The sequence below is a fragment of the Gossypium hirsutum genome, chromosome A01 (assembly GCF_007990345.1).
Source record: "Gossypium hirsutum isolate 1008001.06 chromosome A01, Gossypium_hirsutum_v2.1, whole genome shotgun sequence".
NCBI lineage: Eukaryota > Viridiplantae > Streptophyta > Magnoliopsida > Malvales > Malvaceae > Gossypium > Gossypium hirsutum.
Genome location: NC_053424.1, coordinates 18,631,031 through 18,650,610, shown reverse-complemented (window position 1 = coordinate 18,650,610; position 19,580 = coordinate 18,631,031). Strand labels below are relative to the sequence as shown.

Sequence of the window (19,580 nt, the reverse complement as noted above, 5' to 3'; positions counted from 1 at the left end):
TGCCCGCCGCCCGGCCGCTCTTCTCTTTGCTTCAACCTTTATCTTTCCTACTAGTTTTCTTTCAACTTGTGTTCTCGCTTATTCCATCAGTCTGTCACCAGCTTTCTAGGAGCTTTTTTTTTTTTTGAAGCTTTCTACAGTACTTCTTACTGCTTTTTCCAGATCATTTATATACTAAACTAATTATGGTTAATTATGATGCACACACACACTAGCTATCCTTTCTGATATTATGGTCCTTATGGATAATATCCATACTTACGTCTTGTTTCAGAGAGGGGTAGGAAATTTAAACGATGGCAGCTCGAAATAGGCAGCTTTTAGTTCCCCTGGGGTTCCGATTCCACCCAACAGAAGAGGAGCTTCTGTATTATTACCTGAGGAAAAAGGTCTCCTTTGAAGCTATCGACCTGGATGTTATAAGGGAGGTGGATCTCAACAAACTTGTGCCTTGGGACCTTAAAGGTCAGTGGCGAATCTAGAAGGGACTGGCATGGCTCGCCCCTTAATTATAAAATTATTATTTAAGTATTTAAATTAGTAAAAATAAAATTATACTTTCACCCCTTAAAATTATAAAAATTTTATTTTATTTTTTAAAAATTATAAAGATATAGATTATAAAAAATTAAAATTTAATTTGGTGCCCTCTAGAATATTGTTTTCGCTTCGCCCCTCTCTACATTATGCATGTATAATTGTATTTCTGGTTAATTAACAAGTGATAACCTCTTGGATATGTATACCATCACAACCTTTTCTATATCTATATTGATTATGATTAATTGCTTACTTTTCTATTCTTTTTTTTAACATGTAGATAAATGCAAGATCAGCTCTAGTCTTCAAAACGATTGGTATTGCTTCAGCCATATTGCCACAAGGACAAGAAATATCCAACCAGAACTCGAACAAACAGGGCAACCATATTTGGTTTTTGGAAGGCTACAGAGAGAGGTAGAGCTGTCCACCTTGGCAACTCCAAGAGAAATAGGATGAGGAAAACCCTAGTTTTTTACACGGGACGTGCTCTTCATGGACAGAAAACTGATTGGATCATGCATGAGTATCGCTTAGATGATGATGATTCTGGTCAAGTTCTGGGAATATATACATATACACATATATACATACACTATAAAACAATATTTACTTTACTCATCAGTCATTATAAAATGACTACATAAAATGGGTTGCTCGTTGGTATTGACTAGCAGGAAGATGTGTGGGTTGTGTGCAGGGTTTTCAAGAAGAAGAATCATAACAGAAGTAATTTTGAAATATGTTTGGGTTAAGAAGACAACTTGGCTTACATCAGGAATGTTGCTTCTTCTGCTTAATTGGAAGCAAAGCATAATCATTTCAAGCATCATATGATTATTCCTTTGATGCCTCCATCAACCTCCCTTAATTATTTAGCCCAGAGTCAGCAATTGTTGCTTCTTCCTTCATATCACCTTTCTCTTTGAACTCCATAGATATCGAATCTTCTTGAAAATTATTGAAACAAGCATCAACTGGAGGCAGCTGTGGACTGTTGCAGCAAGATCAGATCAAGTAAAATGGTGAATGGCTATTCTTGGACAAGCTCCTAGCACAACAGCCACAGAGCATAGAGCATCAGCACTCACAAACCAAGTGCAACCCCGTATTGCAACTTGATGTCGGCACTTCAAGCCAAAAAGTCCCATTTTAATATCTCGGTTGTGAGGTCGGCATCTTGAAAATTTCAAAGCAGTTACACCTAATTTGTAACACCCTAGATCCAATTTGGACGTCTAGACCAAGTTTGGAGGGTTAGAACACCCATACCAAAGTCCATACTATCATAACACAGTCAAACGAAAACATTCCTATGTACCATTGAAGATAAAAATAATTTAAAACATATAATCTTCATAAATTCCATAAAATGCAAATCCCTATTGGTAATACTTATAAGAAAAGATAAAAGGATTGACTTAGCTCTTGCGACACTGACCCGATCAAGACTGGGGATCACCTGAAATCCAACAAAAAATAAAATGAGTTGTGAACTCAGTGCGTAATCGTAGTCAAATCATTTAGTTCGTATTTATTTGTAAAGTACTTATATTCAGAGATTTAGTTCGGTACACAACTATTTACAATTCAGATTCAGAATAGATCAGTTGTACACACACATATATATATGTAATTTCATATATATATCACAGATCAGTTTCAGATGCAGATAATCCTAAACCCTATTCATTACACACCATCTTCACCCATCCCAACACACTATTAAGGACATTCAATGCTCATCCATCCCTACACACCGCAAAGTGTCTATTTAACACGTTTACAGTAACACAGCTTAGCTGCTGGAACATATAGCGTCAAATCGCCAGAATTAGAACTATTCACATAGTGGCTTAACCACTAATTCAGAGTAAATTACTTCCTTCTTCACAACATCCCAACCTATGCGTATGCAGAGTACAGATATTCATAGTGTACTTACAGTTATAACATTCATGTGTCAGTTACAGAGTATCAGAGAGTTCTCAATCAACCAAGTTCTGATCATTCATACAATAGGGAAAAATCATTATCAATCATAAACCATATTTATGGACTCAAAAATGGGTTTTGGCCTACTTATACTACCACACGGCCTGGCACACGCCCATTCCCCTAGCCTCGTGTGGTTTTAGCCTGTAAACAGAGAGTTACACGGCTTGGACACACGGCCGTGTCTTTACTCACATAACTCACACGGCCTAGGCACACTCTCATGTGCTTACCCGTGTGGTCCTAAGTCACAAACAGTGAGTCACGCGGCCTAGAAACACGCTCGTGTCTTATACCTGTGTGAACTCTGCACTACCTTAGCCACACACGGCCTGGATACATGTTCGTATGGCCTCAATTCAATGAACAATGAGTTACACGGCCGAACGCACGGCCTGCCACACACCCATGTGACTTACACGGCCTAGTCACAGGCCCGTGTGCCTGACTGTGTGGCGTCGATAGCCACCATTTTCGTGGACCAAAACTTACAAAAACTGAGGTTTTCGATACGCACTTGAGATGATTTCGAGTAGTATCAACGTAGAAGAGTTTCGAAGCGAAAGATCAACGATGATTACTCGAATTGACATGATGAGGTTTGCTACTTTCAATACCCTCACCTAATAGAGAAACCAATTGACTATCAGAGATTCACACAATACACTCGAACAACCAATGCAGAGTACGCTATGAAGAATAAAAGGAAAAACTTGAAAATAAACGAATTGACAGTAAAACTTACTTAACAACCTTCCAACTAAGAAAGATAATAACGTAACTTCAACTAATTTCGCAATCCTTACGACAAACAAAGAAGAAAAGAAAAAGAACCAAAAAAAAAAGAAAAAAAGAAAGAAAAAAAAGAAGAAGAAAAACTAACGTTAATTAATCAATAGCTTCCACTCAGTTTCATAGCATTTAGCAAAAAATATATTCCCCTACACATACTACAGGACTCGAACTTGGAACCAAACAGAATACAGACAAATGTTTAACCAGTGAACCAACAGGCTCATTTTTGTCATAATTTTACACCGAATCGAACTTAAGCGAGTAACGCGTGCTTATGGGTTGATTTCAACTAACCAAAAGCTTTTAATGATGCAACTCAAACTTCAGACCTTAACTTAATCATAGAACACAAAACCACAGATACAAAAATTAATTACTGCAAAATTTTACAATTAAACTCTTAAGTTTTGAGGCCCTACATAATTTCAGATGCATATGATTTTGCATTTTCATCCTAAACGGTGCCAAATAGAGGTGTGCATGGGCCGGGCCGGGTTCAAGCCGGGCCCAACTAAAAATTTTGGCCCGTTTGCTAGGCCCGGGCCCTGCTCGGCCCAAAAAATGGGCCTAAAATTTTGCCCAAGCCCGAACCAAATAAAAATGTTAAAACCCGAGCCCGACCCGGCCCGCCCATATTAATTTTTATATTATTTTTATATAATTTTAAAATATATATAAACCATCAAAAATACAAAAAACATCAAAATAAATATTTCTCAACAAATTGAAAATAAATTTTAAAAAATATGTATACTTAAATAACACTAAAATAGATTCAACTTAACAAGCAAATGCCTCTAAAATAATAACAAAATTAGCAAATGTCTTTAAAATAATAAAAAAATAAACAATAAAATAAGTTTTATACAATATCCAAACAATAACAACAAAATAGTAGCAACATAATAGTAAAATAGTAGCAAAATAGGGAGAAAATAATAAGAAAATAAAATTTAAAAAAAAAAAATTTGTCATTTAGTGAATTCGGGCAGGGCCCGGGCCAAAAATGCATTACCCGTGGCCCGGCCTATTTTTTAAACAGGCCTTATTTTTTTGCCCAAGCTCATTTTTTTCAAGCCTATATTTTTACTCAAACCCTCCCACATTTCAGGTGGATCTTCGGGCCAGGCTTGGTAGCCCGGCCATGCACACCTCTAGTGCCAAAGACATTCTTTAAAATCTTATTAACTAGTTGCAGTTCTATCTTTGAAATTTGAGTTTTACTTCGAGAAACCATCTAGTTTGCTAAGAGTGAATGTTAGGTGATTGCCAACGTATGTTACTAGTATAAGTAGTTTCTGTTGTTTATTAAATTGTTTGGACAAATTCCAACAATTCAAAGATTAAGTGATTAAAAGTTATGTGTTGGCATTCCAAGGTTGAAGTTGTGGCAATGACATTCCTTACTTCAATTTGTGAATTTAAAGAAACCTTTAAACATTTTTAACATTTTTAGGAAAAAATATTTAGGTAGATTAATATGTAATTTAGTTAAAATTAGTAGAAATAATTTATATAAAATATTATGTAATTTAGTTTTTTTTTTTAATATCTTCTCCACAAGTTAATATAACTTTAATTAAATTATTTAAAATAATTACTTTTTTTAATTATAAACAAATATCTTTTTTTTCTTTTATGAATTTTAATCATTTTGTTTTTTTTCATAAGTTAATATTTTTTTATTTTTGTGTAACCAATTTTAAAAAAAAATTAGTAATTTTTGTGTATTTTTTCTATGTTATTTACACATAATTTTGGTAATTGTTTTACCTTGAACCCTGAACTTAAAATCCTGAACCATGAACTTAAATTTTAAACCCCGAATCCTAAGGCTTAGGGTTTGGGTTTTTGGTTTAGGACTCAATGTTTGGAGTTTGAGTTTAAGGTTCGGGGGTTTGGAGTTACAGGTTAAGAGTCTGGGGCTTAGGATTCGAGTTCATGATTCAAGGGTTACAAGTTTAGTGTTTGAGTTTAGAGTTTGAGGTTTTAAGTTTTGGGTTTAGGGTTCGAGATTCTAGATTTAGGGTTTAAAGTTTGGGGTTTAGGATAAAAAATACCAAAATTACGTGTCAATGACATAAAAAAAATTGTTGAAATATCATTAAATAATTAGAAATGGATAATGAATAATGTGGTGGGAACTATCTATAAAATAATAATTTCATGTCTTTAAAATTTGATGATGTGGCAAAATTTTATTGGTGCCTAAAAAAATTAGTTTTTAGAATCACCCTAATGTAAGTTATTCCCTTAAAAAAGTTTCGATGTAAAAAAAGTTATTACTATAAAACTTTAAACCTCTTAATTATCACTTAATTAATATTAGAGTTATTATCATTTAAAATTTAAGTTTAATTTATAAATAATATCTAGCAATTAGACATATTCAATCAGATAAAATTTAAGAAAAATTACCTATAAAAAATGGATATTGTTAGTATTAATAAATTATAATTATATAAAAAATAATAGAGCATTAAAACAATAATTATTCAAACAAAAATAACACAAGATTAAATATCATGATGTAATATAATATTACGTTATTATTAATTTTTAATTTTTTGTAAGTTGTTTATAATGTGCAAAACATGTACTCAAAGTTGTTTTTTTTATCCATCTATTATATGTTAAATACATGTGAAAATTGTTTTGTAGGTTTGTTTTGAAAAGAAAGTAATTTTTCAACTATTATTTTTAATTTTTATTATTAAACATTTTATTAATTTGACCAATTGACTAGAAAAGGCCCATTTCAAAAAAAACAAAAATGGGCCGCTTTTTTCGAAAATAACGGGAATGATCCGATTTTATTAAAACGCACTGAGTTGGCCTCGTTTTCAGGAGAAAGTCAAAAAAGCATATCCAACTCAACACTTTTTTCCCTTTGACTTGTAAAACGCATCCAGATCAGCGTGTTTTGTTAAAGCACTTCTAGGTGAACAATCTTTTGCCCGTGTTCCAACAACTAAATTTCCAAAAAATGCCATTTTTTAAAATAATTAGGAAAATAGGCTAATTTTTTGAAAACTTACAAGAATGAGCCTTTATATAGACCCAAAGTGGCACCAATTTTTTTTAAAAATAATGTGAAAAAAAACTTACAAAATAGGCCTTTATATAGACCCAAAGTCTCATTTTCCTTATTTTCTTACTGTAACACCCCAAATCCGGCCTAGACATTATGGCCGTATCTGGAAATGTCACACGATAGTGTTTTTAAAATCTCGTTGTTACGATGAAAACATTTCATGTTATTATCTTTAGTAAACCTTTGTTAGAACTTAGGAAGTCGTCTTTATTCATTTAAAAAATCTGTTTTGAAACATCCCTCGTTGCGGAAACTTTAATAAAACAGTCTAAGTGATCATGCGTTTAGAAAATACTTTAACTTTTTAAAAATCGGATTTCCTACGACCAGCAAGTATAAATCCATAAAGTAAAATAAATAAATAAATAAAAACCCAAATTTAAAACCAAAGACCCAGAGAGTCCTTAAATTACAACCCAAATAATCAAATTATAAATCTTAAATTGAAAACCATGAAGTCCAAAAATTACTGTGGTCACCATTGAGTCATCTGTCGCACCGATCCGTCTAAGTCTGGGGATTACCTATGCACATTAAACAAAAAGGGTGAGTTTACATAAACTCAGTGTGTAATCCCACAGAAACAAATAAACAATTAGTATTCACAGTGCACAGTTAAACAGTCTTGGGCCTAAGCCCTTTTCAATATCAGTGACAGTTTGGGCCTTAGCCTATCTTAGTACAGTGTCAAAAATGCAGTAGGGAATTAGCCCATCACAGTATCAGAGCAGTAATAGTTATGCAGTAGCAAAATCCTACCCATCCAGCCTCTACAAACCATCTCCGTCCAACCCTACACTCCATTTGGGAATATAATCAACCCACCTATCCCTACACTCTAAGTAGTACCGAATGCAGCATAAAACAGTAGTTTACAGCTGAACTGCCAGTAAATTAGGCTTAAAGCCTTTCAGTACACTTCCTTCGAATAACAACCTCTAACCCAATGCAATGCAACATACAATGGATGATATGCTATTATGCAATTTCAGTACATATATTCAGTTTAGATATTAACATGCTCAGTACAGATATCATTCAGTCAATTTCACACATTTAGGGGTCTAAGTAGTGCTTACCGACCTTATAGTAGATTCACAATCGACTTGGGCGACCCGTGCAACCTTAGAAACATTTCAATAAAAATGGTCTCACACGCCCATGTGATCTGCCTGTGTGGGTCCATACGCCCCTGTGGCCCACTCTGCCCAAATTGGTCTTGGCCGTGTGATCCATTTTTATTGTAACCCATGCTAGCTAAATATTCATACATGTTTTCACTATTTACTTATATGTTCAGTCAAAGTTGTCTACTTGAGTCATTGTCACTAAATTATTTATATATTGAGCTACAAAATTTCAAATTAAGATCCACTTGATGTTTTTGAAACTAGACGCAAATACCTTTCTACCATAAAATTTTTAGAATTTATAGTTTATCAAATAAGTACAGTAAAATCTTCAAATTTATCCCTATTCTACTGTTTGACAACTTCAACCTTTCCTTACTAAAAATTATTTATCTCTTAGTACGGAATTTGGATCATGTTTCCGTTTGTTTCTATTGAAAATAGACTCATTAAGGATTTAAAAATATAAATTTAAGCCCCTAATTAATTTTTTTTACAATTTTTGATGATTTTTCAAAATTAGAATAGGGGAACCCAAAATCATTCTGACCTTGTCTCACAAAATTTATTATAACTCATAATTTACAATTCCATTGCTTACATTGTTTCTTCCATTAAAAACTAGACTTAATAAAATTGAATTTCATATTTTATTAAACCTGTAACTCGATTCCCACTATTTTTGATGATTTTTCAAAGTTAGACTACTGCTATTGTCCAAAACTATTTTAGTGCAAAATGTTGATTTCCAAGTTTATAACACCCTTATTTCCTTTGTCTACAATTTTTTTTGCATTATTTTCTCTTATGTCTCTTATTTCTCGACAGCAAGCAATTTTGGCTTTTCGTTGAATCCATTTTTCTGCTTTTTGGGTACACACCTGGTATCGTTTATGATATGTAAGCACTCCTAAGCCTCCAAAACCTAAAAATAGACCAACATATCTCCAGATTAATCACTTAATTCATTTTTAATAAACCAATTTCGAAAGGAACCTGACTAAAAACCTAACAAAACCTTTACCTCGCTTGAGTAACACGATTTCGCACAATCACAGCGTCGATTCAAAACCACCAGCCCATTGATTAACTCCAACACCAAAAAGGAATCCCCCTTTTTGAGATTAAGCAAGAATGATTAACAATAGAAAAAACCGTTACTTATTGAACACGCGCAACCAACGACGAACAACTTAATCAATTGGAAAAAAAAGAAGAAGAAAGAAACAAAATTGGCAAAAAATAATGGAAATTTCGACAACAACTAGGGAAAATCAGCAGATGAGAGAAAGAAAAAGAAGAAGAAGAAGAAGAAGTAGAAAAAATCAGAAAAAGTTTAGGAAATTGGAGAGAAAATCGAAACTCTAATTTTTTTTTTGCAAGAAAAAGATAATCAGATTATTTTCTGATAACCTCTCCCCAATTATCTCCTAAAATCACTCCTTATTAACCCACTAAAACGTAATTACTCAGAATTTTGTCCCAACACAATTCTTAGCTAAAATTGGAGCAAAAATACTATCTCTATGCCATCACCAAAAATTGAACACAATACCTCCAACACTCCACTTAACCACTATACCAGCAAGCCTATTCTAATATAAACTTACCAATAATTAAACTTAAGCCATTTGCACAAGGTTAAGGCTTTATTTATAAAAATACCAAAATTTGCCCAAATAAGGCTTGAACTTGGGACCTCACACACACACCCAGAATATTTAACCACTAAAACAAATACACACTTGTGTGTCACACATACACGAAATCAAAAATTAAAGTTTTAAGGCGTTACACTTACGCAATGTGGAATTTGAGATATGTGTATACATAGACTCATGAGTAGGTTTGCAACTTGTTCTTAGATAATATGAGATTCCTTCCTCTTTTTAACTAATGACATAAGATTAAAAGCTACACTATTTTTTATAATTTTTTTTACAAAAAAATTCTATTTTTTTTACAAAAAATTCTATTTTTTTTATTTTGTTAACTTTTTCTCATATTATAAAATTACCTTTTGAGATATTTAATCTTGTAGCATTTTAGAATTTTTAGCATATACAAAACTACCATAAAAAAAAGAAAAAAAGAAAAGAAGAACAAATTGCACATATGAAACTTGTACATGTAATAATCTTCTATTCAATTTTAAATATTTGAAGCTAATATCCATGAAATTCTATTTTTTAAAATAATTTTTCATTATTTCAATTTAGAAGTTATACAAATAATTTTTCATTATTTCAATTTAAAAGTTATACTTTTAATTTTTTTATTATTTATTTTATTTTATGTTAGTAATATTTGATTAATAAATAAATGGTGAGTATTTGATACTCAGATACTATACTCTTTTTTTTGTAATTTTAAAAATTTGATATCTCTTTTTATTAAATATTTATTTTTAAATATTTTACTATACTCATAAATTTTTAATCCTAATTTTAATTTAATTTTCATCACCTAATGAATGCTGATAACTTTATTTCAGATGTATTTTGACTAGATAGATAATCTATTTAAAAATAGTATGTAATTATGTTAAATAAGGTTTTTTTTATAGAAAAATATCATAATTATTTTTCATATTTTTATATCTAGATTAAATTACATTAGTAGTCACTGAACTATGATTTTTTGGCTATCGAATTATAAAAACTTACAAAATGATCACTCAACTATTAGTAAATATTTTTGGTCATCCAATTATCTTGAATTTTGAGGTAAGTAACAAAAAAAAAAGAAGAAAAATTTGAATAGTTGAATGACAATTTTTTAACATTTCATAAACAGATGATTTAAAAAATAATAATTAAATGACTATTTTATAACATTTTATAATTAAGTGATAAAAAAATTACCTTAAATACATAAAAATAGGCAACTTCATAGTCAATTTTTTATATTACATATGTATAAAATTCTTTATATGTAAATGATTTTTGTTTCAATATAACTTTCATTGGTTTGAAAAGAAAACAAATGTATATGGATCAATTCATTAATAGTTTCATACCTACACATTATATTGATTGCATCAAATTTTAGTGCTCAATAAATAAATTTATATAAACATTTTAGTGAATATGTAATAATATTGGTATTAAAGTGTATAAAATGAAATTGCTTTAAAAAAACAAATGCAACCAAACAAGACTGTATTAATGGCAAATACTATATAATCTTCCACACATCCTCCAAATACCTTTATTTCAAACATATTTGGTCATCTTCAAACAAGAAGAGACAAATCCCACATCATTTTATATTTTATAATTTTTTTACTTTTAAAGTTAAAAAATTTTATTTATAATGTAACAAATGTAAAATTTTTGTAAAAATTTTAAATTATAGTGTAACCTTTAATCATATGTTGTTAGCTAAAAGAGGAAGAAATCTCATATTGTTTAGGAACAAGCTTCAAACCTATTCATGAGTCTATATATGCACATATTTCACATCCTATGTTGCTTAAAAAATTAAAGAAAATGAGACTTTGGGTCTATATAAAGGCCTATTTTGTAAATTTTATTTCCATATTTATTTGTGGCACCAAATTTTTTTAAAAAAGTAGTGCTACCACTTTGGGTTTATATAAAGGCCCATTCTTATAAATTTTCAAAAAAAAAATTTATTTTTGTAATTTTTTTTTGGAAATTTAGTTGTTGGAACATGGGCAAAAGAGTGATGACTTAGAAGCACTTTAATAAAATGCGCTGACCTAGATGCGTTTTACTAGTCAAAGGAAAAAAACGTTTAGCTGGATACCATTTTTTGACTTTTCTCTGAAAATGATGTCAACTCAACGTATTTTAATAAAATTGGACCATTCCCGTTATTTTAAAAAAAAGGCGTCCCATTTTCGTATTTTTTTTTTGAAAATAAGCATTTTCTGGTCAATTATTCTTGAATATTTTGCAACATAATTGGTACATGTTGTTTTACCATTGTTTTTAATTTAATATTATAATTTACCTTTTCATATACTTCTAAATTTGTATATTATTTACAATGGCATTGGAGATATTGAAGATTATGCAGTAATATAATATTATGATATTATTATTTAAAATTTTTTATAAGTTGTTTATACTATGTGAAACAAACACTCTTAAAACTGTTTTTTATTTTTATTTTTCATCTATCTATTATTTGTTTGATGGAAGTGAAAAATGTGTGGGCTTATTTTGAAAAAGAAGTCAAATTTTAACAATTATTTTTTAATCATCATTATTAAGAGAAATTATTTGGTACACTACCAGTGGAGTTTTTAAATTCCACAAGTAAGGTCATAGAGTTGACAAGTGTGAGTATGGTAAAATATTAAAAAATAAATATTTTTAAAAAAGACACGTGTTAATTTGTTAAGTTTGCTTGTAGAATTAAAAAAGTATATCAAATATTCACCCTATCATTAAATGTATTTAATAATTTAATATAAATATTTTTCATATTTATCGTGAACTAATACTATAATTGGTGGATATTACTTTACTTTTTTTTTCAATTTAATATTATAATCTACTTTCTTAAAATTCATATTTTATCTAACTTTTTATTAATTTACTATTGGTTGTTTTCCAATTTTTTTTATTTTTTCAATTTAATTTATAATTTATTTTCTTAAAATTCATATTTTATCTAATTATTTACTAATTTACTATTGGTTATTTTCCAAATATTTTTTTGAGTTTCTAAAAAATTATATTATTTAATGCATTAAAAATAAAAACATAAAATCACATGCAATACATGTAATATTGAAAAGTACTAGTTGTTCAAAACTAACCTTTTTAAACTTAAATTAGACAAAAAGTTTATTTGAAAAGTTATCTAATTTGATTTGAATGTAACTATTTATTTTATAATTTCCCTGGCGGTTACTCTAATGCTAACAACAACTCAATTTAGTGAGACCCACTAATTACAATGCTTATATAAAAAATATTATAAATGTGTAATTAAAGTAAAATTATAGATACATAGACGTAATCACTACACTAAGGGCACTAGATCCCAACAACATGTCTTTATTACTGTAGATGGTGGCATTCTATTTGACTTGTTGCTATACCATAGAGGCTAGGTATCAATACTAAGGCCTTTTGAGTTGAAAATTGACCTAGAAATATTATAAAACATCCTCAAGCATCATTGAATCTAACCATTGAGTTCCTAATCACTTAAAAACATTATTAAGGACATTAAAACTCAAATTCATCTTATAAGTATCAATAGACCATATAGCCTGTATCACCCCATTACTCGACACGATCACCAAGTTCAAAAACAATTAATATTATTCAATTAAACACCATTATATATTCAAAAACAAGTAAATCATGTGTATTAAACAATACACAATCATTTCCAGGTCTTATACGAGCTTACAAAAGCTCTTTTGCTAACCCGAGGTCAAAATAAGACCAAATGGTAAAGATTTCAAAGTTTTGGACTGACATCACAACTTTGAGGGTTTCTTGTTGCGACATAACTCTCTGACGTGGGCTTATTGTGACCTCAAGTATATGTTGTCGCAACATGACTCCTTGGTTGCTCCTCGTCGCGATGTTGGGAGTATGACGTCGTGACGTGAATCACTGTTTCCAAAAGAATCAATTTGAAATAAGTTAAAAAGATCTGTAATAACATTTAACATTTCATTCACAACAAAACAACAACATTCCAATTGCATTCAAGCCAAAATATGCCAAAATAATACTTCAAAATTACCTTAAGCAACCAAGTTCTAAATTCGACCATTTACGATACAAATCTGATTTAATTCTAGGTACATGCCATTTACAATCGAAAAGGCACTTTAGAAACTTTGATGAGTTGGTGAATCATTTCTTGGATGTTGAATCTACTTCTCGATTTCTCGAGGATCATCTACATCTGCGCATGGAGAAAACAAACTGTATGCTAAGCAATTGGGCTCAATGGTACATTTATAATTTAAGGCATATGCAACATAAACATTAGTAATATGTTTCAAGCTAATACATGTATGTATGTATATAAAATCTAACCAATTCATATCTTAGCTATCAACTTTTCCATCATCAATAGAAATACTTTAGTATGCATATATCAAATACCAAAACAACCTATCCACATTACATGTAAGGCCAAATTCAACTTACTTTTCAATAGCCAACTAATCATTACATACCAATTCAATATTAACAATGAGTCAAGCATTCATTATGATTCTTTACAACATACCATTATGCCATTCATGTACAATGACACACAATTTACTTTGCTAACATACTATTCAACTCATTTCTGGAGTCTATTGACTCATTTGCTTTTGTTTTTCCCCCCAGGGCTCGATTTCAATTGATTTACATATTATCGCTAGGGACTCACCTTGATATTTATAAATGTAGCTAACATGAAGATGCAATCAATTAATACGACCCTAAATCATAAATATACAAACTGTAGTCCCGCATCACTCGTCGACAACTCTTGCTTTGCCTTTCTCGGAAATAGTGGTTCCAGAACGCCGTTTTCTGATTATTGAGTTCATAAATATTATTAACTAATGTTTATGATTTAATTATAGTATTATATTTAAGCGTGAGAAAAATTTGATACGATTCAAAAAAATCGAAAAAAGACTCAAATTTCAAGTTAATCAAATCAAGTTATTCGAATTATTCGAGTCAACCCGAATAAGAAATTTCATATTTCGAGTTCGAGTCGAGTTGAAATTTTACAATTCAAATAATTCGAATAATAGATTAGTATAAATATCGTTTTGGTCCCTATCAATTTTGAAAATGAGCAAATTGGTCTCTCTTTTAACAAAAATTACAAAAAAAATCAAAGTAATTTTCAAATTTTGAAAATAATTTTTATAATACAAAATATTTAAAAAAATATAATTTTTTAAAAAAATCTAAAAAATATATAAAAAATTTAATAAAATAATAATTATGGAATCTAAATAAGTGATTAATGATTCAAGTTTATCATACTAAAATATCTTATTTTTTATTTTGCTTTAAAAAAATTTCAAATATATATTGTTTCAAATTTACGTGTTCTAACAGGTAAATAGTTATATTGTACAAAATTTTAATTTAACATTATTAAATTTTCTAACTTAACTCAAACAGTTTCACTCGATTTGATCAAACGCTCAACCCTAATTAGAGTTATTCGAAAAATCCAAATAAGAAAAGGCAAAACTACGTCATTTTGAAAAATGTTTACCTTTTCTAAAATTAAAAGTAAAAAAAAATCAAGTTGCAAAACTATGTTATTTTGATAAATTTTACCTATTAGTCTTACTTTCCTTCCCGAATTGCCCCACTCTCCTTTTTTCCTTTATTCAGAATTAATCTAAAAGCTTGTACTTCATCTACTAGTAAAATAATCGATCCATGTAAACGGAACATTGAGTATAAATAATAAGATTCATTAATTCGACTCGACTTGACTCGAATTTTTTTAACTCGATTCGAAAAAAATTCAAGTTGAGTTCGATTGCTAAAATAGGATTTGTCAACTCGAATAACTCAAAATCTTTTGACTTGAATCGATCAAATACTCACCCCTAATTATATTGAATTTTAGTCTGACAAATTTATTAATTGGATAGTTAGTTAATGTACAAGTGTAGTGACCCTAAAGTCAGTGGTGTTGGAAAATGAGGTATTAGAACCTCATTTCCATAAACCAAGCTTGTAAATATTATAAAAATATTTATGAAGTTACTATATAGGTGAATTGAATCCCGAGAGCTTAATTTAGTTAACTGAGGATTAGATTGTAAATCTATTAAAATTTTTAAATGCTTCCATTGATGAATATTTTATGAAATTGGTGCTATTTGGTTAGACTTGATGCTTAGATATGAAAAAGGAATAATTTGTAAAGTAAAAATTGTTAATTTTGAAAATAGAGACTAAAGTGTAAATATTCCAAACTTGGCATGAAATTTTTCTAATTATAGATATTAAAGGGTTATATAAGGATGGAATTGAAATTGGATTGAAAAACAAAGCTTAAATTTGAAAGGTATAGCTATTTCGGTTTTAGGGACTAAATTAAATAAAATGTAAAACTTCAAGGAACTTTTTGTAAAATAAAATTGAATTGATATATGCTTATAATAGGCTGTTATAAGAGGTTTGGAATTGACTAATTGAAATAAATTATTATAGATTGAAAATTGAATCAACAAGAGAATAATCTAACAAAAGGTAAAATTGTAGATTAGTCCATGACACTTTATTGGTTTTTTTTTTTGCTAAATAAGAGAGACTTACTTATTTAATTCATGATATGCTTGTATTATATTGTTTACTTATTAGTTTAAATTGTTATGTAATTTTAGTGAAATTGACATCTAAACGATTAAATCGTAAAGAATGAATAATATGATTACCATAAATAGATATGATGTATTGAAAATTGAATTGAAATGTATATGTAGATGGGTGATATGAATATGAGGGAATTACAGGGTTAAGAATGTATATGGATTGTTATTTGATATGTGAAAAGTGAGTATAAGGTTTCAAGGTTTAAAATGATATAAAAATGGCAATGGTGCCCGTGTGAACTTAGTAAACGATTAAGATAAGAATGACATGCCATTAGGGTTTAAAAAGAAATTGGGTGTTGGCCAGGAATTTCTTTATCAATGGTTGAGATTCAACATGTGTTGCAGATTCTCGACAACTTGAGTGAGCAGCATTGTATAAAGTTGCAAAAGTAAACTTAACCTACAACTTGAATCAGCAACCCAAATATCATAGCTTGTGTGAGCAAATTCAATTATCACAACTCATGTAACACCTCATACCTGGTCTAGTCATCAAACCTAAGGTATGGTACACCACATTAGCCACCTAAGTGACTCTCTATTAACACCCAACCTAACCTCCAATACACTTTGAATTAAAGCAATAAAATAGGTATAGTTTTAAGGAAGCACAAGCTCAAAAACTCACTTCGCTTGCCTCATGATATGCAACGACATAAATATGCCAAACCTACTTTGCATGCATAACTTAACTACTCTTTTGTAAAAGACTTAAACAATTGAAGAAGGTAATGTGAGCCTTAGGTTTTTCAAAGCAATATACCTTGCAATATACAACAGTTCATCTATCTGACATAAGGGTTTGTACCCTTGCTAGCTTGCACAGTCTAAGACTTTCATGGGGTAAGTTTCTTTAAATTTAGTAGGTCTCGTGAACTACCCCCAATTTGCAAAGTCTCTCATGTTTCAAAAGTTATTAAGGGTTTTTATATACCAATTTTCCAAATATAGGGTTCGCACTTAGTACAATTCGCAACCTTATTACTTCGTAGTAATTTTGGTGAACTCTGCATAGTTTATCAATTTGAATACTTCATGTTATTGCTTATGGCGACCACTATGTTATAAATTAATACATAATAGTGGAATTTTAAATGTAAGAGAACATCAAACAAATTTGGACTATATTTAAAATTTAGATGTGATTATAAAACATTATTGATTCGCAATTATAGACATAAAGAAAAACATAAGAAAGCATAGAAATAACTAAGTCCTAAACATTCGGTGAAGTCAATAGAATTATGTCTCTAAACCGAAGAAGAATTTCCACATTGCTTTTAATACAGAGTTTACTTGTACTACCTTTACAGCATGTATACTCCGCCTGGATCACTTGCCTCGCTGTTGCTCACTATGCGATCTAGATATCTGCAGTGAATAGAAAGGAGTATATGAGTTTTATATAGGAAATAATAACCACAAAGCACACACAAAGCATAAGTTAAGCAAAAGCTTTGGAACAATTACAAATATATGAACACGGTTCGTCATATTTACAAAAAGTCTGGTTCACAAATACCTACTATCAAATAGCTTAAAAATAGTAAAACACATTACTTCAGAAAACATAAACTTATTTTCATGTTGGATAAGCGGATCTCCTTATAACTCCTCAAAATGACTTAATGAGTCTAATATGTCCCAGAAGTGTAGCATAAAGCTAATATTCTCCAACACACCAGCATGTCCCAGTAAATGGATATTAGCTTGACATTCCCTTATCTCTCCAACCTGTCCCAAGGCCTCTTGGCCAAATCACAAAATATGAAGGTGAGTACTCACAATTCTATGGCATGCAATTATATCTAACAGTTTAAAATATATATATGCAATCACAAAACAAAGTTTAGAAAGGATTTACTCTTGTAACTTAGGATAAAATCTAAGTTGTTGATTAATATTACGGTTCGCACATACGAGTGGCGATCCTTAAACAATCTTTAGTTTACTGAAAACCTATAGACAAGCTTTATTTTCCCCTTGTCTTTGCTTGTACATGGTTCTGTTAAGTTCACAATTTCACAAATATAAACAAGTCACTTACAAAAAAAGCACATAAAAACTCATACATAAACATAAGCGATCCTAGGTTCACATATTCTAGTCTTTTGGTGAACCTAGTTCTTTTTGTTGTGAATTCTTCTAAACACAATATAGAAACAAAGTATTACCTTAGATCCTAAGAGATAAGTTCTGCATTTTTAGAACTTGATAACAGAATAATCGATGAAGAATCTGAGAAAGTTTTGTTGTTTAACAGAATATGAAATTTCTAATGGAGATGACCTAATTTATAGGCATTTAGTGTTTTAGTGTGCTTGGGATACCCTAGTCGTAGTAGAAGTAGGAAATAGTTATGTGTACGAATGGTGTTGTGAAGAGAAAAGTAAGTTGACTTCTTAATTTTGGTAAAATTACCCTTTGACTACTTCTACTTTTGACTTTTAGCCTAAAATAACTATCACAGTTTGCCAGGCCCACTGGCGATGTAACACCCTAGATCTGGCAGATTCAAAGTTTTGACATATAGCTGTAAATAGTCTATCTGGTGTAGTGTTATCCATATAAAAAATTGCTTTAGTGTATACGTGTAGACGTATAGTAACCGCTACAAGAGTAAGAAATAATTTGATTTTATGATATTTTGCCATGTATTAAGGAGAAGTTTGTGTTAATAAATTAAGGGTAAATATAGGAGAAGTATTCACCAAAAGTATAGTATGTCTGGTTTGTATAGAATATTGTGATTGGAAGACATTTATGATTGCCAAGCTGGATAATTACGATTACAAGACATTTATTAATATTTATCTCAAAAATTGTAGGCTATTAAGAAGGCAAGTTCTGAAATGCATGACACTTGTGAAATTTCACTAGGTAAGTTGAGTCATATTTATATGTGAGAGATGAGTTTTGAAAGGGCTCTTCCTTTTTCTTCCTCTTCCTTAAGTGGTATTTACTAATACCTTCCTTAAGTCTAAATACATCACTTTATCGATAATCTAGAAGCTATAGTTATGTTATGATTAGTGGTTATTCTATTTAATGGTAAGTATTACTATTTTGTATGTTAAATTTTGAAACAGTAAGTCTATAAGAGATGTATGAACAATAAGATGTAAGTATAAGGCTTTGTATAGGAGTTTTCATTGTTCAAATTGATAGTAAATAGTATATAAATGAGTCTTAATGATGTTCTTATGTTCTAAAAGCAGTGGTTGTTGCTGGTTCAATATGAATATCCAAATTTGGAGTTTTGAGCTTCCACTAGTGAGAATGATATGAGTCTCTACTCTGACTCTTGCATGTATATTGTTCATACTGAAGTATATTTATATGAAAGTGATCAAACTGGAAACTTGAAATCATGGATAGTATAGTATGAATATAAAGTATAGGAATAAGAATATGATCAGATTAAGAGATAAGGTAGTTTGCTTGAAATTAAGTTCTTAGGGATGTATGAAGAGCGTTATGAAATTATGAAATCTTGGGTCTGGGATGTGTCTGGTTCGTAGAGGTTGTAAATAAGGAAGTCACCGCAGTGGTAAACAAGGAAGTCTGTCGGGACTGTAAACAAAAACTCTGATATGGAATCCTAAAAGGAAAAGTCCATGACCATGGCATACTTTGAAAAAGAACATTGAATGACATTTTATCTAATGGGGTTCTCTGT

At 30.2% G+C, this 19,580-nt stretch overlaps 1 pseudogene; it reads left to right on the top strand.

The window, feature by feature from the left end:
* Nucleotides 1-296: 296 nt before the first annotated feature.
* On the top strand, nt 297-1,808 carry LOC107917335 (protein SOMBRERO-like; annotated as a pseudogene).
* Nucleotides 1,809-19,580: the final 17,772 nt, after the last annotated feature.